Source organism: Lactuca serriola, chromosome 6 (assembly GCF_051521515.1).
Source record: "Lactuca serriola cultivar US96UC23 chromosome 6, Lser_US96UC23_V15, whole genome shotgun sequence".
NCBI classification, from domain to species: domain Eukaryota; kingdom Viridiplantae; phylum Streptophyta; class Magnoliopsida; order Asterales; family Asteraceae; genus Lactuca; species Lactuca serriola.
In genome coordinates this window covers 7611308-7636234 of record NC_136413.1, presented here as the reverse complement: position 1 = coordinate 7636234, position 24927 = coordinate 7611308, and the positions used below count along the sequence as shown (strand labels likewise).

The 24927-nt window shown below is 38.7% G+C and overlaps 1 pseudogene; it reads left to right on the top strand.

Annotated features, from left to right (window-relative positions):
* The first annotated feature begins 714 nt into the window (after nucleotides 1-714).
* LOC145060689 (5S ribosomal RNA) lies at nucleotides 715-832 on the top strand (annotated as a pseudogene).
* Nucleotides 833-24927: the final 24095 nt, after the last annotated feature.

The following is a 24927-nucleotide window of genomic DNA, read 5'->3' as shown; positions in this document are numbered from 1 at the left end:
CCGCCGAATTCTGCTTGCATCGATGGATGATCCCTAAGACATGTTCCAGACATGCAGTTGTATAGAGATGTTTGTCTGCCAAAGCGAACATGCATTTTTGGCCTTCGTTTCTGGTAAACATAACAGAGTTTCTCTTCGGGTCTATCTTTCCCATCTGCATCATGTTTAGGTCACTTGCTGAGCCAACAGGAGATATGGTAGGCTTTTTCTTGAATACAGTCGCTATCTCCTGATCTGTAACATCCCCCTCTGGCACGTATCACAATATTGTCCGCTTTGGGCCACTCGACACGAGGACTTCCCAGGGGGTCACCCATCCTGGTACTACTCCCGTCCGAGCACGCTTAACTGCAGAGTTCTTATGGGATCTGCTGCCCTCACGGATTTAAAACGCGTTGTGACAAGGAAGGTATCCACACCCCTTTATAAGGATATGTTTCGTTCTCCTTCCAAGCCGATGTGGGATCAGATCTAACCCACATCGGTGACCCCCTGGGAAGTCCTCGTGCCGAGTGGCCCAAAGCGGACAATATTGTGATACGTGCCAGAGGGGATGTTACAAATGGTATTAGAGCCAGGGCACGGGTTGATGTGTTCGACAGGGACGTCGAACCCTATAATGGGGGGTGAAAGTGGGTTAGATCTGATCCCACATCGGCTTGGAAGGAGAACGAAACATATCCTTATAAAGGGGTGTGGATACCTTCCTTGTCACAACGCGTTTTAAATCCGTGAGGGCAGCAGATCCCATAAGAACTCTGCAGTTAAGCGTGCTCGGGCGGGAGTAGTACCAGGATGGGTGACCCCCTGGGAAGTCCTCGTGCCGAGTGGCCCAAAGCGGACAATATTGTGATACGTGCCAGAGCGGGATGTTACATGATCCATCTTGGCGACTTCCATAATGTAACAAACAAGCATCCTCTTGATGTGGTCGATGATCGGACCATATTCTGCTTCATTAGTAAGAAGGATGTTGTGCAAAATAATGCAGTCGTGTGGATTCAAGTTGGGAAGATCAGCTAGCGAGATGGCATGTTCGGTCTTGGCAGATCCTCTCAGCACCTTAAACCGAACGTTGGTTAAGTTTCCTTCCTTGTACAGCTTTAGAACCCGAACATTGATAATCTTCTGAGCGCTCCATGTTTGGTACTGTGGTTGAGCGGCCCTCAGATAGAAATCGACTAAGTCCCTATCAATCTTTGGATGAGGATGAGGGAACTCAGCAACGTTGTCAAAGGCATGGAATACAAACGCCTTTCGGGTCAGTGGCATGTCGAACTGAGAATCGATAGTATTAGAACGATCTAAAGAGATCACCGGTTCTAGCCACAAGATGTTGGGTGTTTCGATGGCTTCTTTCAGCAGCTTCTCAAGAGTCCAAGAAGGAAAAAGAGTTTTCCTGCTCTCGAGAAGGTCGTGAGCTTCTTTCTGTCTTCTTTCGGCTTCTTCAGCCTCTCTAGCTACACGAGCATTGAGATCAGCATCTTTATCTCGACCATGCTTCTTTAGAAGGTCGGCAATGGTCTCCTTATTTTCATCATCGCCCTCCTCAACAATTTTCTTGCCCTTGTCTTTTACACCGGAACCTGAGGCTTGGCCTGTAGGAGGAGGTTCGGTTGTGTGTGCTGCTGTTGAAGAAGGAGGCGGTTGAGACACATTCTCTTTTTCTCCCCCTTGTTTCGGAATGGACACGAAATCAAGGAGCCCTTCAATATTGCTCAGTAGAGAGAGGGCAGGAGCAAGCTTTTCTGCAAGAGTTCGCCTGACAGAATAGTTGAGTATCGGGTCATGTGCTTCCAGGATGTTGGATATAGCCGAGTGGACATCCGAAAGACACGAAGAAATTATCTCTCTTTCAGATCGAAGAGACTCAATCTCCTTTTGTGAGTTGGAGAGTTGAATACTCTTGACCTTAAGAGTGGTGGTCTTTCGAGCAAGAGCATCCATAAGGGAGTTCTCAGCAGCTAGATCGTCTTGAAGCTTGGCGAGGCGCTCCTTAATGGTTGTCTTGAAAGCTGAGTTGTCGTCTGAGAGAGTTTGACGAAGAGAAGCAAACGACTTCAGCTCTGATGCAACTGATGTAGCCAGCTGGTTGACAATGGGTTCCAACTTTGTTTTGGTGGCTTCAACATTTTCCTGTAATGATTGTAATAAAGAAGACGCATCAGTGAATAGTTTATCGAATTTTTCGGTCGCTGCATCATAGGCTTTGGTTGAGGCATCAATGGCTGCAGTAGCGGAGTCTAGAGAGACTTGATGAGCTTTGGAAAAAGCATCAAAAATCTTCTGAATGGCAGCTTCAGAGATGGAGGACTGGGATGAAGAAGAGGAGGCGATGAGCGAATCGATCTTGTCGTGAAGCTCCTTGAGATGCCTCTTTGTGACAGGAGCATCATCATCGTCATCACTCTGAACTTGAAACGGACTATAATTGACCGAATCGAAGGTCATGTCCTCTTCGCCGAGGAATGGTTCTTCACTCTCTGCCGCATGAGCAGGAGATGAGGGTGGTGGTGAGGGTGGAGGCTCGGTAGTTGTAGTAGGTTCGGGTTGGGTGGTATGTTCGGTAGTTAGTGTGGGTTCGGGGGCTGAAGTGGCTTTGGGTGCGTCAGTATGAGCCCCCGTATCAGATACGTTGGTTCTTACTTCTGCAGTGGTAGTGGTTGCTTCGGTAAAGATGGGTGGGGGTACTGGGATGGAGGTGGATGGTATTTGAGTGGTGGAGGTTATGGGGGGAATGGAAATGGGAATGGTAATAGGTGGAGAAGAGATTGGAGAAGTGGAAAAGTGAGCTTTTGGAGTAGGCGATCGTGGTGGAGTGTTGCCACGAGGAGATCCGTCAGAGGCAGAATTCTCTTCCTCAGATTCGCTTGAGGAGGAAGCAATTATCAGCTTTTGCCTTGGTCAGTTTTCTTTCCCCTTGGCGCAGGCTTGTCAGCTTCATGGATGGACTTGAGCATTTCAGGAGTAAGCTCTCTCGGACCAGAGCGTCGAAACTCCTTGTAGGTTCGAATGATCCGGCTGTCAGCAGGAACATCTCCATACACCGTCTCTTGAATAGAGCCAATGAATTGAAATTTTGAGGCATCGGAGACAATGATCTTCGTGGTATGGAAAGTACCAATCGAAGACATTGGAGAACCAGCAACAATGGGGACTTGGTACTTGTCCATCACCCATTTTGTAATGAGAGTCCAAAATCGAGCATAGGAAATCTCGGAATGCCGAGAAGTAGAAGACAGACTCTGAATGAGCTGTTGCCATAGGACCGACCCGTAGTCCAAGTTGATACCATTGTAGATCCCGTACAGAATCGTGATGAACAGACGGCTTGCTCCGTCTGATCCAGCACTGCGTTCAGACAGCCCCTTGAACAACAGTGTAAATAACCCATTCCACTGAGGAGGCAGGCATGATTTCTTGAACTTCGTAACTGTTGTCAGCACCTCAGTATACCCCATGTTGTAGAACATAGAGAACATGTGACCCACCGGAATCGATTCAGGGTTAACCCTAGTTGAATCAGGTTCAAACCCTAAAATTGAGCAAAACCTCTGCTTGGAGATGGACGCCTTGTGATCAAGCACGTCAAAGAAGATCCTGTCGACTGCCTTGTCGTAATGAGCAGTGGCGAAAATTTGAGGCAAGAACTCCATAGGAACTGATTCACCTTTGGTGAGAGCAGGAGCAATCGGCGAGTACTTGAGACATTCGATTATCGGGAACATGAAAGCGTCATAGACCTGAGGAGTAAGATCGATGATCAAACTCTGTTGGGGACGAATCGGCAAGATGTGAGAAGTAGCATGAACTGATGAGGAATCCGCCATTGTTGTGAAGAAGATGGGAGAGATGATGAACAATAGAATTCTTGAAGGTTTTCTTGCTCTCTGAAATATGGATGCAGTAAAGAGGTAAACAGTGGTTTACGTTACCTTTTATACTGTGGGTAGAGGAGAGAGAAGAATATGTCCCAAATCTTCGAGGAAAATGCGAATGGTTTTTCGGAAGTGATGGATGCGTGACAGTTATGAGCGCCGATGATCACGCATGAGAGAGAGTGTTAGTCCCGATTAACACGCCTTCCCATCAAGCGCCGTCTAGAAATGAAACGGTTCCACTTCACATGCCTGGCTGTCAAGCACCGTTTGCAATTCAAATCGGTTGGACTCCCGCCTGAGTCAGCATATTATCATCTTATCCTTTTAGAGTTAACGTCATCTTAAAGCAAAGTTGCCCGCGTGGATCAATATTAACCACAACCCTTTGATTACTTCAAATCCCATTTAAAAATGATGCCATGTAATTAATGAAACCAGAATTGTGGAAAATCAAAAAGATTTTCGTGCTTAGTGTGTAAAAGAAAAAGAAATAAAGCAACACATATGAGGGATTTTGCGATGTCAATAAAGACACGAAACAATGGATCCCGGGCACGAATATCTTCCTTCAAAGTCAAGAGATACCTTAAAGTGTTTGTGTGGTTTCCCGTTGAATAACGATCAGACACTTATTAAGAAGTGTTGAAAGGCTTCTTTGAATTAGGCTTATTTGGGTGGCTTTCGCTTCAGTTCAGAATTCCTGATCTTGATATAAGACATAAATCGAACGAAGTACTTGTGAGACCAATGTAGTCTGTTGAACAAGTAGGTTTGAAATAATTTAAGTGGCTAGATAAAATAGTTTATGTAAAATCTCAAACAAAATTTAAAACTGGATTCCAAGGGAAGAAATGTTATAGGACGTCACGATTTCATAGGAATCACTCAAAAGAAAATTAGAGATTTGACTTTCCATCCTCATAGATAAATCCGTCAATTCGTTAGTGATAGCTAGAGCAAAATTGATTGATCACCATCAATTCATAGTAGGTATGGAATTATGGGTTTCACTTAGTTCGTAGTGACACGAAGCTAAGATCATAAACACAGAAATTCTGTAACCATAAACCTCAGTGGTAATTTCTGAGAGTCTCAAGGGTTACGTTTATGAAGCGAATGAGATGGAGAAAATTAGAGTAGATGGTGTAGAGAAACGAAAGTACCTCTGCTGTTAAAATAAGGACCAAACAGAAAACTCTTATCTCATGTGAGAAGAGAGTCAGGTAGCTCATGATTAGAATAAGTATGGAAGCCTAATTGGGAAGACAAGGTTTGTATTTACCAAGTCAGTAAGGCTATTATTCAGAATCAGGTGAGGCTTTGGACACATACAGCAGCATGCTTCTAGGGACACTTAACTAGTGAAATGATTTCCCCACAAATAGACACACAAAAAGATAAGACACAAAACAAAACAAAATAATAAAAAATATATATATTTTTGGAGTTTTTGAATTTACGAAAAGAAAATAAGAGAAAAAATATTTTGAATTTTTTTTTTGAGTTAAAGAAAAAAATTAAACAAATAAGTAAAAAAAATTGGACACAAAAAAAAAAATTTGGAACCGAACCGGAGCGTTCGGTTTATTTCGGCTAAAAAAAATTTGTAACCGAACCCGAGCGTTCGGTCTATTTCGGTTGCAAAAAAAATAAGTTTGAAAAAGAAAGGAACTTAGAAAATAAGTGAAATGAATAAAGAAAATGATACAAAAGGTTTACAACCAAAGAAACTACCTTAGAGTGATAAGCGACGATCAGATAATACGACCGAACCCGAGCGTTTGGTTCATTTCGGTATACCAGAACAAGACCCGAACCCGAGCGTTCGGTTCATTTCGACGCACATGAGACCCGAACCCGAACATTCGATCTATTTCGCTTCCAACGTTTAATTTGGAGAAGTAGTCTTTGGTACTGACTCCGATTCCATCATTCCTAGCCCTTGTAGAATTTTGTTGAAAGATGCTTCAGGAAGAGCTTTGGTGAAGATGTCAGCCAGCTGATCAGTGGTTCGAACAAAGTGAATTTCGACGTTCCCATTTTCCACATGATCTTTAATGAAGTGATACCTCAGCGCTATATGCTTTGTCTTGGAATGTTGCACTGGGTTATGACAGATCCTAATTGCACTTTCTGAATCGCAATATAGTGGGATCTTTTTCATATTGAGTCCATAGTCCCGGATCTGGCTTTGGATCCAAATCACTTGAGATGTACAGGAGGCAGCTGCGATGTACTCTGCTTCGGCTGTAGACAGAGATACACATGTTTGTTTCTTTGATTGCCAGCTAACCAACTTCCCGTCTAGGAATTGGCAGCCTCCAGTGGTGCTTTTCCTGTCTAAACCACAACCTCCAAGGTTTGCATCTGAGTAGGCTTGAACGAAGAAACCTGAGTTTGATGAATACCATAAACCGAGAGAGGTGGTTTGTTTCAGATACCGGAGTATGTTTTTCACAGCAAGCATATGGGGTTCACGAGGATTCGCCTGAAATCTAGCACAGTAACAAACAGAAAACATTATATCAAGCCTGCTAGTAGTAAGGTACATTAAAGAACCAATCATCTGGCGATATAACGTAATATCGACTGCAGGTTTTTCCAAGGATGGTGTGAGCTTGGTGTCGAATGCCATTGCAACTTTAACCTTTGAGTCTCCCATCATGCCAAATTTAGCAAGAAGAGTCTTGGTGTAAGCTTCCTGGTTGATAAAGATGCCTTCGGGTCCCTGTCTAATATTTAGACCAAGGAAAAAGTTAATCAGACCCATTGAGCTCATTTCAAATTTAGTCTCCATCAGCTTTCTGAATTCAACTGTTAAGCTAGGATTCGTTGAGCCAAAGATGATATCATCGACATAGATTTGAACAATCATAAGGTGGTTACCTTCCCTCTTACGAAAGAAGGTTGGGTCAACCGAACCTTGTTTGAATTTTGACATCTTTAAAAACTTGGTTAGCATTTCATACCATGCCCTAGGTGCTTGTTTCAGACTATAAACCGCCTTGTCCAGAATATAACAGTGATTGGGGTACTTTTCATTAACAAATCCCGGAGGTTGCTCCACGTAAACTGTTTCTTCAAGTTCTCCATTCAGAAAGGCGCATTTCACGTCCATTTGGTAGACCTCAAAGTTCTTGTGTGCAGCATAGGCCAGAAATATTCGAACAGATTCCAGCCTCGCTACCGGAGCAAAAGTTTCCTCATAATCAATTCCTTCCTCCTGGCAGTATCCTTTCACCACGAGATGAGCTTTGTTTCGAATCACATTGCCTTCCTTGTCCATTTTATTTCTGAATACCCATTTGAGACCAATAACTGAGGCGTCTTTAGGAGTTGGAATGAGGCGCCAAACCTTATTTCTTTCAAACTCGTTGAGTTCATCTTGCATAGCTTGAACCCAGTCAGAGTGATCAAGAGCAGTATTTACTGCCTTCGGTTCGACTTTTGATACGAAAGAATTATACATGCAGAACTCTACTTTGGAGAATAAAGATGTTTGCTTTGCCTTCAGTTGAGATCTGGTCAGGACCTTTTCAGAGACATTACCCACTACTTGAGATACAGGATGATCTCTGGTCCACTTAACAAGAGGAGGGTAATTTGGATCATAGGATGGATCCAATTCAACATTCACCATTTCTTCTAATTCAGATTGACTATCGTCGTCGTAGAACATATCGACATTCTCCCCCTCGACTGATGCGCTTTTGGGTGCAGAAGGGCTTTCGGGTACAATTGAGCTTTCGGGTGGAACTGGAATAGAGTTCTCCCCCTCAATTTGTGAGCTCGGTTATTTTGAAGGAGGTGGATTCTGCCCCTCAACTGAAGCACCATGCTTTGGAGGTTCGTTTGGAACATGTTCTCCTTCACCCATTCGTTTGGCGGTATCTTTGACGATTTGCTTTAGATGGTCGACTTTGTTGTCTGCTACCTTGGCTTCCGAGAGAGTAGCTTTCTCCGGTTCATCGAATAGTTCTACAAACTGCTCAAACAAATTAGCAATTGAGGCCGTGACTTGACCTGTTTGAGTGAAAATCTCTACAATTGCTTCTTTAGTGGCCTTTAGCTTCTTGACATAGCTGTCATCGAAAGTCACATAATACGTTTCTTCAATCTTCCTCGAATGCTTATTTAAGACCCGGTAAGCTTTTGAAGTAAGAGAATATCCCAGAAAAATTCCTTCATCAGCTTTAACGTCAAACTTGTTACGATGTTCTTTGGAGTTGAAGATGAAGCATCGTGAGCCGAACACATGGAAGAATTTTACGTTCGGCTTTCTGTTATTAATGATATCATAGGGAGTAAGAGAAAAGCGCTTGTTGAGATAAGACCTATTCTGTGTGAAACATGCTGCAGCAATAGCGTCAGCCCAGAAATATAAAGGAAGAGAAGCGAAACTTAGCATTGTTCGGGCCGCCTCACACAATGGTCGGTTTCGTCTTTCGAGAATTTTGTTCTGTTGAGGGGTGTAGGGGGATGAGAAGTTGTGACTGGTTCCTTTTTCTGCCAAAAAGTCTTCAAATTCTTTGTTTTTGAACTCCAGTCCATTGTCGCTCCTGATGTTGCGAACGACTATTCTCAGTTGCACTTCAACCTGCTTAATAAACATCTTTAGCTTGAGAGTGGCCTCATATTTGTGCTTCAGAAAGAACACCCATGTAAAACGTGAAAAGTCATCAACAATAACAAGAATATACTTGCTACCGCCAATGCTTTCAATAGATGATGGACCACATAAGTCAATGTGAAGTAACTCAAGTGGTTCAACAACTTTAGTGTTTATAATGGATGGGTGAATTTGACGACTCTGCTTCCCCATTTCACACGCAGCACACAAATGTTCTCGATCAAACTTGAGCAATGGGAGACCCCTAACATGACCTCCTGTGACAAGCTTGTTGATGTCTTTGAAGTTAAGGTGTGAGAGCCTTCGGTGCCACAACCAACTTTTGTCAGAATGTGCTTTGGATAAAAGACATATAGCTGGGTTTCCTTTGATAGGTTTGAGATTGAGAGGAAACATTTCACCTTTGCGTTCTGATTTGAGAATCATTCTTTTTGTTTGCTTTTCTATGATTTCTGAACCCTCATCGTCAAATGAAACTTTGAGACCGGTACCTCCTACCAGTTGAGATACACTGATGAGATTATGCTGTAGCCCTTCAACGTACGCCACCTTTCTTATTGTGAAGTCTCCATTGGTTATCATCCCATAACCCTTTATCGTTCCATATGAGTTGTTCCCGAACTTGACATTCCCACCATTCTGAAGAGATCGAAACTCCCTCAGCTCCTCCTTCCTCCCTGTCATGTGACGTGAGCAGCCACTGTCAATGTACCATTCTTCGTCGAACTGGTCGTCACTAATAACCTGCAAAAATTAAGCAGATTTAGGAACCCAAAGTTTCTTGGGTCCACGTGAGCCTTTCACAGGAACAGGAATAGTAAGAGAAACATCAACGAGATATGTTCTTTTTATTAATGTTGTTTGATTTTTCTTCTTAATGGTGTATACTTTGATTTTGTTAGAATTAGCTACAGTCGTTTTGGTTTCAGGTTTTGGCGTTTGGGCCTTAGACTGCTTTCGGTAATCCTTGACAGAGGAAAGCTTCGCTTTTCCTTTCAAATCCTTTGATGATTTTGAACGTTGAGCAGGAACAGAATTAGATTTAAAAGAGGATCGAGAATGAGAAGAGTTAGAATGGGAATTTCTTCTGACTTGCGGTTCGTTATGACCCTTTTGTTTTTGGTCATTGGGAGGACCGAACCTGGACGTTCGGTAGCTATTGCTTTCGAGACCGAATCTGTCCTTTCGGTTGCTTATGCTCTCTGAACCGAACCTGTCCTTTCGGTTCCGTTCCTCATGTGGCCTGAAATCCTTTTTCTCTTGCTTTGAATTCTTATCGTGATAAGAGAAATGATTTTTTTAAGAGCGCCAAAACTGCTTTCGCTCAGAGAGATTCTTTTTGTATCGTTGATTCCTTTGCTGCTTTTGATCCTTCACTTGTTTCGGCTGTTTGTGGATGTTAGCCTTTTGCTTCTTCTTCTTGTCAGCCGGTTCACTTTTCACAGATGATGTTTCGCTTGTGGAAGTGACTTCTTCTAAAGGGACTTCTTTTGTACCACTAGTGCTTGGCACGTCGAAGTTGTCAGGCTTGTTTAGTGGCTTTGGTACATATCTGCCTTTGTTTTTCTAGGACGTCCGCTCTGACAAACCAACAGTTTCATCGGCATTATCTATAGGAGCAGACCAGAAAAACTCATCACAGCTATCTGCGTTATCTTCATTCACTATGGCAGTGAGTTCGGCTGTTTGATGTTCGGTTACTCTTGTGACCTTATACACTTGATTTGGTGTTGTTCTCACTTTTTGGTACACAACAGCCTTTTCTTCTAGAATCGGGGACTTATTTTGGGACAATCGAGCAAACTCCACAGAATTTTCAGAAATTAGATTTTAGTGGTTTTCGGGTTCGCTCTTGACAAACTCAGAACAGTCGACTTCATCCTCTACAGAAATTACACTCATATCATCATCCTCATTTAGTTCAGACGCATTTTCAACATCAATTTTATTTTCTGAACTTATATTGGCATTCAATGAGTCAAATTTTTGTATGGTTTCAGTCCTTAGTTTCAACTTATCGTTTTCATCCAAAAGGTTTTTCAGCATGTCCTTATGGTCTTTGGACTTTATGAAAGATTCTATTTTGTCCAGACCATACATGTAAGTGGGATTCATATCATCAGACAAAACAACACTTTCGCAGTTATATGCTTCAGCATCGATTTCATCCTCCTTAAACTCAAGGAAGGGCAAAATCATGCGATGAATTTTCTGTCCTATTTCACAATTCAGATGCAGTTGAGTGATGTTAGCATAAAGACGTTTAGCAATTAAACAAAAAACATTTCTCTGTTTTAAAAGTTTTAAATTGTCTCTTTGTAAATAAATGTTTTCATCCTTAGATTTTATCAGCTCCGACTCTTTTTTCTCTATCCACATCCTTCGCTCCTCACTCTTGGATGACACCCTGCTTATTTGGTCAGTTAGGTTAGAATTGGTGACCCGTGTTTGAGTTAAACAACTATCCAGATTTGAGATTCTTGAATTTAAGCTATTTAATTCTTTTTCATATGATTTCTGTGGGACTTTGAATGAAATAAAAAGAGATTGTACCTTCTTGATCAATTCGTCAAGCTCATTGATCTGCACACTGAGAGGTTTTGCTGTGAAGCATAAGTCCTCTCGCTCCTTGGTGTCCTCTTTTCCACCATCAATATTGTATCCCTTCATGTGAGATACATCAGTCACCATCAAACACTTCCCGTTGCTTTCGTCACCTCTTGCAACATATGCCTTTCCATGTGAAGGCTTTCTCACCTCATCATCCTCTGAGTCAGTTGACCATACCTGCACGCCACCGAACTCGTCATCCTCTGCCGAACCCTGTACAATAAGAGCATTCATAGAAGGGTTAGTAGCAGCTTTCTTCCTCTTGATCTCTTCCAGCTTTTTCATCAAGACAACCTCTTCATCTTTCTCCTCACCCTTCTCTGCCATTTTCTTCAGAACACAATCTTTGGCATAATGGTTCTTTCCTCCATAGTAGTAGCAGTTCACACCAGAATCTCCATCAACCTTCGCCTTTTTCTTTGGTTCCTCAGTCTTCGGCTCCTCCCTAACCTTTTCAGAACTATAGCTTCCCTGCCAATTTCGGTTCTTATTGGTAGGGAACCTTTTCTTCATAAACCTTTTTGGATTAGACACCATCATTGCATAATCTTCAGAAGTAAGATCATAGTCTTCTAGGTTCAGATCTTCATCTTCTACCACATTTTTGCTTTTAGACAGGAGGGCCAAGGACCCCAAACTTGAGACCACATTCTTCTCTTGCATGACAATCTTTTCTTGAGATTTCAAAATTCCCACCAGCTTTGCCAGCGAATAAGACTTGAATTGCTCATGAGCTTTAACTGTAGACACAACAGCTCTCCATTCAGATCTTAGGCCATTCAAAAAGGTGACCTTGTGTTCAATCAGCTTCCTTTCTATATCATGTTTGATCATCTTGCTAAGAAGATGATTGAAGCGATCGAACGTCTGAGTGACAGTTTCATCAGAATTCTGCTTAAATTCACCAAACTCAGACAAAAGCAACGTCTGGATGGAATGCTCCAAATCTTCATCTGTGGAATATAGCTCTCGCAACCTATCCCAGATTTCTTTGGCGGTACTGCAGGAACTCACCAACCTAAATGTATCAGATTGAAGAGCGAATCGAATCAATCTCAATGCTTTGATATTGCACTGAAACTTCTCCTTTTCGTCTTGAGCAACGTCTTTTACATCTTTTAACAGATCATTATATTCTTTCTGAGTTTTAATGATCTTCGATGTTCCTGAGTGAGCAAATGGTCCAGACACAATTGCTTCCCAAATAAGATACCCATTATCTTCAGATCCGATGACATAGTCTTCAAAATGATGTGCCCAAACTTCGTAATCCTGGGTGTAAAGAATAGGAATCTTTGTCGTTGATCCAATGCTGTTTGAGATGTTGATAGGATTAGATTGAGACTCGTCCATGCTTGATCGTTTAACCTGTTTGAAAGATCAGACTTGTAATATGTAATATTAGGGCAAAACAAATAAATGTTGACTTACGTCAATTATGGAATGACGGCTCAATAAATATCAGTTAATGCGGAATAACCCTAATCGCTTCTTTCACAAAAGAGATGTGTATGAATTACACAACCTCCTGCTCCGATACCAATTGATGAGTTATATAAACTCTTTGATCGATTAGATCTTTGTAACAGGTAAATAAAGAACGTAAAAAACAGTGAGATAAAACACAAGTATGGATCTGAATGAGTCGAATGATTAGATTAACTCAATCCTCAGCAGAGCTCGATTAAGAACTTCCACTGTAGAGGATTCTAGGGTTACAAAACAAGAACGATGAATACGCTTGAAAATACTTATCTAATCGTTACGTTCTAGGATGCATGCAAGCATCTATTTATAAAAAACCCTACATAAAACTCACGGATGGACAGACCCATACCGGAGACAAAACTTGGACTAGCTAACGAGCCCAATAGACGCAACACTAAACTAGACCTAACAGATATCCATAGGTTGGGAATCGTCAAGAATTCCTCTTATTTGGTTCTAAAGTTTCTGGATTCTTTAGGGAAAATCTGGGAACATCATGTTGATGTCCTTAAGAACGGTGAAAAGATCAATGGCATGTATCTGAACTCCTTGTTTGGAAATCTACAAAATTACGAAGAGGGCAAAGCTCTTTGTAAAGAAATAATGAAGGACTCAAGCAAGGAAAATTTTGTAGCCTTGGTTTCTCGAAAGGAAGCAATGAAGCACATTAGCGACCCAGACAACTCAGATCAGGGAGAAGAGAGTGATAAAGATCTCACTGATGAACTTGTAGCTAGTGCTGCACTTATTGTTAAGTGTTACAAAGAAAGCAAATCAAATAGGTCATTAAAAGCTCAATTTAATGGAGGCAGTTCAGGATGCAGATCCTCTTCAAAGAAGAAAAACTCATGTAATTATTTTAATTTTGGTAGTCCTGACCATTTTTCTAGGGACTGCAAAGAGAAGAAGAAGCTTAAAGTCCTAAGAACTATGAAGTTTTATACAAGAAGCTGGTGGCCCACATGAAGAAGGAGAACATTTCTTTGCCAAAAGATTACATTGCAAAACAAGTAGATCATGAAGAATGGGTGGAAGAAGATGAGTCATCTGAAGATGAAGGGGTGAATGTTAAAGGTCTAATGGATCTTATAAATGAGTCCCCTGATGGTAATCTGAATATGTGTGACGCTGATAAATCTCAAGCTTTTCGAGGATCAAGTCTATATCTAGAACATACTTAGTACCTAGATAGTGGGTGCTCTAGACACATGACCGGTCTCAAGTCCCTCTTAACAGAATTTGTCAAGAAACATGTTCGCAAGGTGGTTTTGGCTACAACAATAAAGAAGTTGTCACTCGAGTGGGAACCTTTGAGTGCAGGGCATTCAAGGTGAATGAAGTGTTTTATGTCAAAGGCCTAAAGAGAAATCTCGTCTCCATCAGTCAATTTTGTGACGCTGGTTATAAATTTATTTTCGAGTGCCATGAAGGAAAGGTTTTTGATTCTAAGAACAAACTTATGCTTACTGCACTTAGGTACAACAATTTTTATATGGTTTGATTTTTTTAATACATTGTTACTTTATTTTACCTCATGCTTCGCTACTTTCAAACTATTGAACATAAGTTGCTATTTTTTTATTATTTGTTATAACTTTCTGCTTCAAAAAAATTAACTTTTATTTTACCAAAGGAGTATACATTGTACATTTTGTTACTAACATGGCGTATATATGATCTTCTCTCTCACCTTCTAAATGTCTCAGGATCCTCTGTCTCCATCTCGATATTGATCTTAACTGATAAGATCAGCGTGTCATTCCTTGAATGCATCACCTTCCTTGTAGAGCTAGTTGACGTTGACTCTACATCTTTTCTTCAACACCAACTGACCTCTCACTAACGTTGATGCGTACACTGATTGACATGTTGCTTCATTTCGATGAGACCAGATAGGAGAGAATTGTGTCAAAGGATGTTCTTTTGGACACATATCTCTTCTGTCTTGAACAACTTATTTAGGCTTCAATAGGATGAAGTGAAGTTAGGTGACATAGCATGTCTAATTTCCATTGATGCTTTCACGGCTACACCATCCTCTTAGAGATCCAAATGAGTCTTCAACAAGACAGTGGTCCCACCTTCTCTTCCTTCATGGCTCACAACGAGTGGAACCTTTGAGTTTTGTCTTGTTGACTTTTATAACTCAAAGGTTACAAAAATTGGATCCTTTTAACTCGTTGGTTATAAAGACTGGTTTATGCTCCTCCTTCGTTCTTGGTGAACATGAATCTTGGAATTAATCTACAATATCTCAACGATTAAGGGCATTCTCTCTCTTTATCTACTAAGAATTGTGTTTTTTATATATATTTGATCTTGTTTGCTCTCTTTTATAGACAATGTTGAGTGGTAGATGTCTTGGAAAATGGAAGTACATTTATGGCCCTTCAATTCAAAAGATTTGGTGGATCGAGTTTTTATTATTTTCTGAAAAAGCTGCAAAAATATCGCTTTTAGAATATCTCCTTGTTTGACTAACTCTTTTGTTGTATTCTTATACTATTTATTATTCTGTCCTATACCATATTAAATGAAGTGATGGTGAACTTTATAGTTCTAGACCGCAACTTAACTCCATGATACGGAAGATGAACCACTTTCTGTTGATGAATTAACACCGTTTATGATTCACGCTGATTCCACCTCGACGTGACTGAAACAATCCATTCTCCCCTTTATCTTCTTCATAAAACTTAATGATTCATTGTGATATAACATACACTGATAAAACTTTGAAACTTTGTGCCGATGGTCAGTCTATGTACCGTAGCCTATCACACACACACACACCAATTCATTCTTGCCCTTATATTCTTCTTTAAAGCTTTATGATTCAACATAATGTACCATACGCCGATGAGAGATTGACAAATATATGCTGATGGTTAAGCTAAAACACAACAACTTATCACACACATCAAACCATTCTTTCCATAAATTCTTCTATATAATTTTATGATTCAACGTATGATTCCAAATGCTGATGAGAATTCAAAAAATTTGTGTCGGTGGGTATATCATTGTTTGTGATATATTACACTTACCTACCCACTCTTTCCAAAAAAATCTTCTATTAAGAAATTAAGGATTCATTGTATTAGCCATACACAGATAAAACTTCAACACTCTTTACCGATGGGTCCATTTCATACCGGAATGTATTACACGCATCATACCATTCTTGCCTTTTCTTTTAATAAAAGTGATTAATGAGTCAACATATGAAACCACATGCTGATGAAATCTCACAATACTATGTCAGTGAATGAGATTTTAAGCCCATACTATCAGGAGACATCACAAACTTACTGGGTGACCATCGTTAATTTACTCGCTGATCGATTACGTTGATGTTCAATGCTGCTGATGACATGTCTTACTGGTGTAACTTTCTTATCTCAACGGTAACGTTTTGGATAAGGACTAAAAGGTCTATCATTATCTTAGGATACGAGATTTTTACGACGCATATCTCCTCAATCATGATTACATAAAAGGGAAGAAACTTTTTGGTATAAATTAGGAATATTCCGTCCTAGGTCACTTTTACAAACTATTCAAGTAACTGGCTATCTCTTTCTATCTAGAAAACCGCTCTCAACCATCATCATTCTCAAGATTTCACCATGTCAAAGCCTCTATACGAGTTTGTCCCCAACAAAAATGTTGTCAAAGGTCCTCATGCTCCTGCCGCTCCCAGCATCATTAAAGAAAACAATGTGACTTTCTCTGATGAAAACCCAAAGCAGTTTGCGAACTCAGGAATCAGAGACTTCGTTGACTATGTCAAGAGTTGTGCTCTTCGGTATGCCTTCTATGATTTCCCAGACCCATTCTACCTTAAACAAGTATGTGAGTTCTATTATTCATGCTCTGTTGATTCTGATGCTCTAACGATTACTAGAACCACTGGAGATGGTCAATATAGGGTTACTACTAATGTGGAATCTTTTTGAACTGGTCTTCTTCTTCCTCGATTAGAAAATTACTCTGAAACTCCCTCTAAAAAAAGTGCAAGTCTGTTCATTAAAAATTAGGGTATAATTTCAATTTTTAGGGAATCACTCATGATCCATAAAAAAACACTCTTCGTCAGTGTTTTATTGTTAGATGGATATATTTGACCGGCGTAATTGGAAAGTGTCTTGGACACAAGACCGGGAGTTTGGATCAACTAAACCTCTTTGAGAAAATGATTTTATTTTATATTGTGTACAACAAAAAACTAGATCTTGCTTAACTTTTTCTTGATTAAGTGATTGACTACATCATAGGGAACAAGAATCGAGTGTATGTTCCCTATCCTCGTTGGCTTGGACTTATCTTTTCGCATGAGGTAGGCTATGTTGAAAGTTATGGAGGTATCATTCCAATTCTCGCCCTCTCCTCAAAGATCATTAATATTGCTCCTACTGAATATGATTTGCATATTACTGTGAGGATGCAAAAATGGATTGGCAAACACTATATGGTTAAATCCTCTGACTCTAAAGAAAAGATTGATGAGGATGATAATGATGATGATTAAGACATGGGTAATAATGAAGGGGCCAATGAAGAAGAAGACACTTATAAAGATGATGAAGAATAATCCACTGATAAGGGAGAAGAATTTGCTCACAGAATGAACTCTCATCCAAGGATGAACACGCAAATCTAATTCTCATCTACTACTTCATCCTCTTCCTCTGCTGATGATGTCGTACAACATGGATCAACCCCTCCTTTTGAGGAAAATGTTGAGCCAATGATACAAGATATAACTTCTCCAAAACCAGCATCTCCTCCTCCTCAAACTGAGACTATTCTGTTGGGTTATGAGCATAACATCATTCCTATGGTGTACATGCAACCCTGATTGCTTTGATCTAGGTTTTTCTACTATGAACACAAAAACATTGAATATCAAAGCAATGATCCTATGAACTAGAATATAACAATCAAATTGACGCATAAACTAGGGTTTAGATCTCACCTTTCTTGTTATGCAGTAATAACAAGTTCTCCTTGAATGTCCTTGACCTTTGAAAGCTTAGTGTCTCAAATGTTGCACCTCTTATGGAATCACAAACACTCAATGCAACAAGATGACTTAGAGAGGGAAGGATTTTGGCTAGGGTTTCTCATAAAACTCATGGGCCCAAAAATCCTATGTAAAGGGTTCGTTATATAGTTGTGTGGGCTACTAGGGTTTCTGAAGGAAACCCTAATTCCTGCTTAAGGCCTAAGCAGCCCATGGATTCCTTCCTTAGAGCCCTTGGACGAAATCTTATGGGCTTCCCCATAAATTTCGTCTACTCCATTCTATGGAGTCCATCAGCCCAACTAGCAACTAACAGTTAATTGCAATATCAGTCCCCTTTATTTAATCAGTCTCTTTTGATCACCAAATTAATTTCTGATCAATACTAATTAAATAATATTATTTCCAAATAATATATTAAACTTGTAATATATTATAAAACCATTTTTGACTACTAATTTATTATTCATATAATAAATTCTACTATCTCTCCTTTTATCATCTTATCAAGTTGCATGAGTGAAGGCAACCCAAAAGGACCATGCTCATAATCGGGCCAAGTACATACCAAAATACTTATGGGCTTAGACACCTAATCCAACAGTCTCCCACTTGAATAAGTCTAATAACTATTTTGCAAGTACAACTTCATAAACTAATTCGCAATTGTAGCTTTAAAAAGTCGCTGTCAACTCTGATCTTATCTGTAACACGTCCTATAGATAAGGGACCATATATTCCTCTATTCTAGATATCGTATAAAGTGAGACATGGATTTTAATCATACTCTCTGTTCATATGTTTCTTCCTGATTTCCGATTTATGACAGTTGACAATAGACTACAATTGAAAACATCAACTTAGTCCCGACTTGGCCAAGCGCTTAGGGCGTCATCACTAAATCATCGAGGGGCCCACAAATATCACTTTTATCCCACTTTGGGTAAAAGGAACGGATAAACTTCGACTCAAATGCTCCCTTGTACCTACTCATCAAATCACACACAACAATATATTTTATAACACCAAGTTACTGATGTGTTTACATATTATCAATATGCAACCAACTTGTAAACTACAACTCACACATCTCCGTTTCAAGAATATAAGATATTATTATCTCACTAATCACCCATGATAAAATCCATGAAGTGATTCAAGTGAGCGTGGGTTTAATCCAATACTCAAATCTTATTTCAGGAGTACTCATGAACACCGCATCAGACTTTTGCTATGTCTAAAATGCTTCAGACAATCTATAGTCGGATTCATGACAGTCTAGCTTCAATACCTACTTTCAAAGTATTTATCGACTGTGGGTGATTTGAATAATCTTATTATTCGGGAAGTCAAAACATGCAAAGTGAAACACAATAATAATCAATTGAATCCAATATGGCCCCAAACTTTTGAGTATAAATAAAACACCTTTATTTAATCATCATATTGATTACTCATTATTCATTGTATAATATTTCAGATAATCAACTTATTACTTGAATTATAACAACAGTTGTCCGATGCTCCAAGCATGCACACTCTGTTTTCCTATGGTCCATACTTTCTGAAATAGATCAATTGAAATCATTTCCAATGATGGTCATTTCACAACTCCTAATCCTTATCGTTAGTGTAAGAATACAAGAATCTCGCCACTACTAGAATATGTTAGATTCTAACATTTTATGCAACGATCCCTTCGTAATGTCACATCATCAAAGCCACCAAGACTTTGCCAATGATATTACAAAGTGCTCTATTGGAGGTTGCTACAAGGAAATTCCATAGATATGAAGTCTCATATTCAAAGTACATTCCTTTGAACATCCTTCTTGCAGAAAAGTTTCTAATCTAGACATAGATTCTCGATATCCAACTCCCAATATGGAAACATTTCCATATTTTCCATATGACAACTCGTTATTAATATAATCATATCTAATCAGAATAATGTCATTATGGTCCATTCGTTACTATACTTCCAACTGCCCACAAGTGACCAATCCTTGGCGAACCTTAGATTGTCCTTGACAGTTGTTTAATTAATTTAGTCGAATCCGGTTCTAGTCCTTTTTCCCTCTTAATGCCCTTGAATTTGGAAAATTTAGAACGTTCGAATATTATAGCATATGCAATCGATCCTATACCCGAAGCGTATGGGACACGATTCATAATGAAAAACGTGATACTTTACCAGTTTCTTGCTATAATACTGCCATATATAGAATGCCCCTATGTTAAACCTTTTCAACATAACATTGATATATGTATTTTGACTAAATTTAATTAAAATTTCTTGATCTGAGCTTTTAGATTTGAAATGAAGTATAATATTCTCCCCATTAATTATAGCAAAACAACTTTTCAACCCCTACAACTTTGAAAAGTGAAACTTTTGTTTTTTATAATTAATATTGCTAACTTGCAACACTTAAAATAATAATCATGCTCCCACTAACATGATAATTATATCCATACCAGCATAACATTTATGCTCCCATTAGCTTTGACAAGTATTCAGAAAATAGTTGGACTTCTAGAAATCAATACTTATTGACTTCCAAAGTTCATATTTCTAATACGGTATGCTTTGATAAGCCTTTATCTAAGCTTCTCAAACTCATACACCTTTCCTTAGATAGCCCACATGTGTGTCTAAACTATTTCAGAACCTACATCAGCAAGTCCCGAATATTCATACTTATTGCCATTTCTCACAATTCGAGCTATGAAGAGGGATGTCGTAATCATAATCGAATTTGAGAATGCAAATATCACAATTGCTATCTCCGTAAAATCTCTCTTAGCGAAATCGTTTGCTCACAATCATTTTCATGAAGCGGAGAGAAATCTTATCACTTAGATTTTATGGTGTATGGGTTCCTATCCACTTGAATTGTCATAAACATAATTGTAAGACAAGGTTTAAGACAAATCCAAACTCATATAGACTGAACTTGTTCATTCTTAATTTCTTGCCATCAAGGGTCACACCATTGCTTCCAAGTTATTTAGCAGCTCACCTATACTAGTCAATGTACTTTCATTGAATAAGGTGCTTGCCTTTATGCAATCTATTGAGAACTCGTAGAACTCATATGCATAAGTAACTTTACTGGAATCGCACATAAACAAGAATATGACAACACGATAGGTTACAAACCTCAAGTCGTGTGCTAGTGTCTAATAGGTTTACTCTTGATTAGTTCTTGAACCTTTTCAAGATCATTTAGACTCCCACTGACCTCTTGACATATAAGATTCTCTTGTCAATAAACATTTCTTGACAAACAAATATTCAGGAGTTAGTGAGGATTCTTATCAAGACAAACACTACTCAAAATTGGTCTTAGTTGGTCTTTGTCTTATCCAAGACATCAAAACTTTACCAATTTCAAACGTGCAAGAGTAAGAAAAACATTTTTTCTACTCCACATTTGATGAGTGTGCTAAAAACTTCTTAAGATGTGTCACTCAAGTCACAATCTTGGAGTATGACTCTAAGACTTGATTTGGAACGAAGTATGATTCACCTTTTGATTTAACCATTTCAACAATTTCCTATTCCTCTTCTTAGCCACACTAGTGCATTAAGGTGTACTTAGAGGATCAATTGTGATATGGTTTCATAATCAATAAGACGATCATAAAACATGTTACTAAAGTACTCTACCATCTTTTTAGATCGGAGAAACTTTTATCTTTCTGCCTAATTGATTCTTCTTATTCGTTCTGCCATTCATTGAAACTTTTCAATGATTCAGAATTATACTTAATCTTGTAAGCATAACCACATTTACTAGACTTTTAGTAAATCATGATGAATAATCTTATTGTTATTTGTGGGACTTGACCAGTGCACAACATTGCATACCAGATCTCCTTAGTCTTTCACTTGACTCACATACTTATGTGAACAAGGAATTAATCTTAATTTTCTAAGTACTAAGATTTCATACATCACATGACTCAAATCATATGATTCCAAGCTTCTGTCCAATTGAAACTTGGGCAATGGGAATCTTTCCTTACTTAGAAAATTTCGGCACTACCATAAATAACATAATTAAGAATCACATCCACTTAATATTGCTTATAATAGAAACACACAACCATCAATTATTACAAATGACATCGCAAGGAGATATAAATAAGAAAAAAATAAAAATTAATTTTATTTATAAAAGGTGCGGAAAACTTGTCCTTACAACGCAAATTCGAATGAAAACTATGCTATTACATATTCCTAAGCAATCTATCATAAGTCTAAGCAGTAGCTTGTTGGGGTGCAAAGTTATTCATTCATGACTTTGTAAATGTTTGACTTTTGTAAAAGCCACTTGCATGTGGTTCTTTAGCCTTTAGACCCATTTGTTTGTTAGAGTGAGAGAGAGAGAGACATGTAAACACCTCTATAAATAGTGGGTTCATACCACTTGTAGAGGTGTGCTTGAGAGATGTAGAAGTGAGTGTGTAAGTGTGTGTTAATTATGTAGTCTAGATCTAGATCTTTTTTTGTAACACCATATACATTCAATATATCTCTTAAACACCCAAATCACCATGTTCAATTGTGCAAGCTTTAATTCCGCATGCCAAATCATGTTCTTTGTCACTACAATTGGTATCAGAGCGAGGTTTTCAAGATCAAGGTGATTTTTGAAGAACGATTCTCGGTTTGGCAACTTTTGTCACTTCATAGCTCAAAAATCCGATCATCGAATCATGCGATCGAAATCCATTTATTTGCGATCAGACTCAGCTCACTTCTTCCTTTAAGCTTCCTTTCTTTTCTTCGATCATGCAAAACATCAAAATGTAATCTTATCACATCATGTATTTAGAAAACTTAATAGAGTTAGATAGTGGATTTTACCTGAAGCAGAGTCATACATCTTGACTCTCCCATCTCTTAGATCTCTCAGGTAGTCAGGGTAGCTTCGTAACTAATGCCCCCTCTTTTGGCAGTAGAAACATATGGATTCTTCTGGAATGGTACACGAGACTATCTCAGACTCAGCCTTTCTCTTGTGTAGAGAAAACTTTTCTGGACTTAAAATGTTATCATTGCCCATAGAAGGTTGGGATATTGATTTATCAGACAAATTTGCTCGACGAGTGTGTCAAATCATTGTTGATTCAGTAGTAATAAGCAAGTAAGTCAAATCAATGAGGTTCACGTCGTGGTCCATCACATAGTACTCTCTAATGAACTCACTATATGATTCGGGAAGTGACTGAAGAACCAAGTCAACAACCAACTTCCTTGAGACATCGACACCTAACATCCCCAATCTATCAATATTCAACTTCATATCCAAGACATGAGCACATACATACTTTCCATCTTCGTGTTTGTTTGCCAACAGGGCCTGAGTGACCTTGAACTTTTCAAGTCTTCGAACACGTGAGTTAGGGAGAATTATTGGAGGAGGTGGAGGAAGTGAAGAATGATTTCCATTTCCACAATCCAATCGTGAAACATCATCTTTAAGCGGAAAACTTTTTCCAACGGATTCAGTAAGATCATAGTTGATAGAATTTGACATCTACAAAACAGGAGAAATTCAAGTTAGTTGATAAAATCCTCAATATAGCACCCAAATGAACTATTGAGGCTAGGATCTAACAAAATATTCTACAATTTGGAAGAGGGATGTCGAAATCCAAATTGCATAACATTTGAAGGTAGGTAAATGACGATTTACCAATTTCCACCATGAAAAACGAAAATTGAAAATTTGGTTTTAGATGAATTGAAACTCCTAGATCCTTTGATATTCATTGAACTTTTCAATGGCATGTTTAAATCTCAATTGTGCCCTACATGTTTGCGACAAGGATGCCGAGGATCACAAACAAGGTGTAGATAACCATGCAAATTAGCTTGGTACTCTCGAAGACGTATATCACCTAACCAATGTGTCGGTTAACCACACACGCTCCATTGATCTATGATAATCTACGAGCTACCCATTGCCAGCCTTCATTGGTCTCATATTAGTGTGCCGATTAACCACACACGCTCCACTAACGACCAACAAGGTGCAATGTGCAATTTCATGGATTAGCACCAACTCCACATTTTTCCTAAAGTAACTAAGATTTGGGAATTTGTAAAAGTTTTGAGTTACTTCGTATTTCATTATACTTATAATGGAAGGTTGTGTCGTATCCTACCCGTTCGGATAACGACCCTCCATTAGTCAAGAGTGTGGTAGGTAAGAGTGGATACCCATTCAATTGTCATTTTATAGGCAATTTCCATAAACACCCCTTATAGACCAGCTTCGTGAATGAAGCCTACTAACGGTAAGACTGACATTTACTTATACATATATAATATTAAACTTTTAATTCTATATAGTATAAGGGTGTATTATGCACTTTTAAAATACTAGGTGGTCTAAGTTAATAAATTATACTTTTAATTTAATTAAAATTAAACCATATCATTATGGATTTATTAACTTTCTTTTAATTACACATTTAATTAATTTAATAAAGCCATAAGGGTGTAATTTGAACTTTTCAAAATACTAGGGTCTTAGAATTTAATATTTTAAAATTAATACCTTTTAATTAAATTTTAAATTCCAAAACTTGAGGACAAGTTTTGAAACCTTTCAAAACATTATGGTTTAACTATTTAAATTTCAAAAACTAAAACTTTTAAGTTTAAATTTAAACTATAAAACATAAGGGTGTAAATTGAAACTTTTTTCGATCTTACTAGGTCAAATATTTGACTAATAATAATCCTATATTATCCATATTTAACCAAATCCATAAATTTTGATGAGGATAACCATTCCAAACTTAAAAAATCGGATTTTGGAAAGAAAAACAAGTTTTGACAATTATCCTCAACAAAATTTGGCTAGAAAATCGAAATTCCCGGCACCAGACCCTTAGACTCATAGAGTCCACTATGGAACTCGTCAAGTAGGACCTACTCGTCGAGTCCATACATGGACTCGGCGAGTCTGCCAGTTAGAAACCAAAAAATTTGATTTTCAAGATCTTTGGTGGTTCACTTTTGCATCTATTCACTAGAAAAACGACCTAGGCTCTGATACCACTGTTGGGTTATGAGCATAACATCATTCCTATAGTGTACATGCAACCCTAATTTCTTTGATCTAGGTTTTTCTACTATGAACACAACAACATTGAATACCAAAGCAATGATCCTATAAACTAGCATATAACAATCAAATTGACATATAAACTAGGGTTTAAATCTTACCTTTCTTGTTATGTAGTAATAACAAGTTCTCCTTGAATGTCCT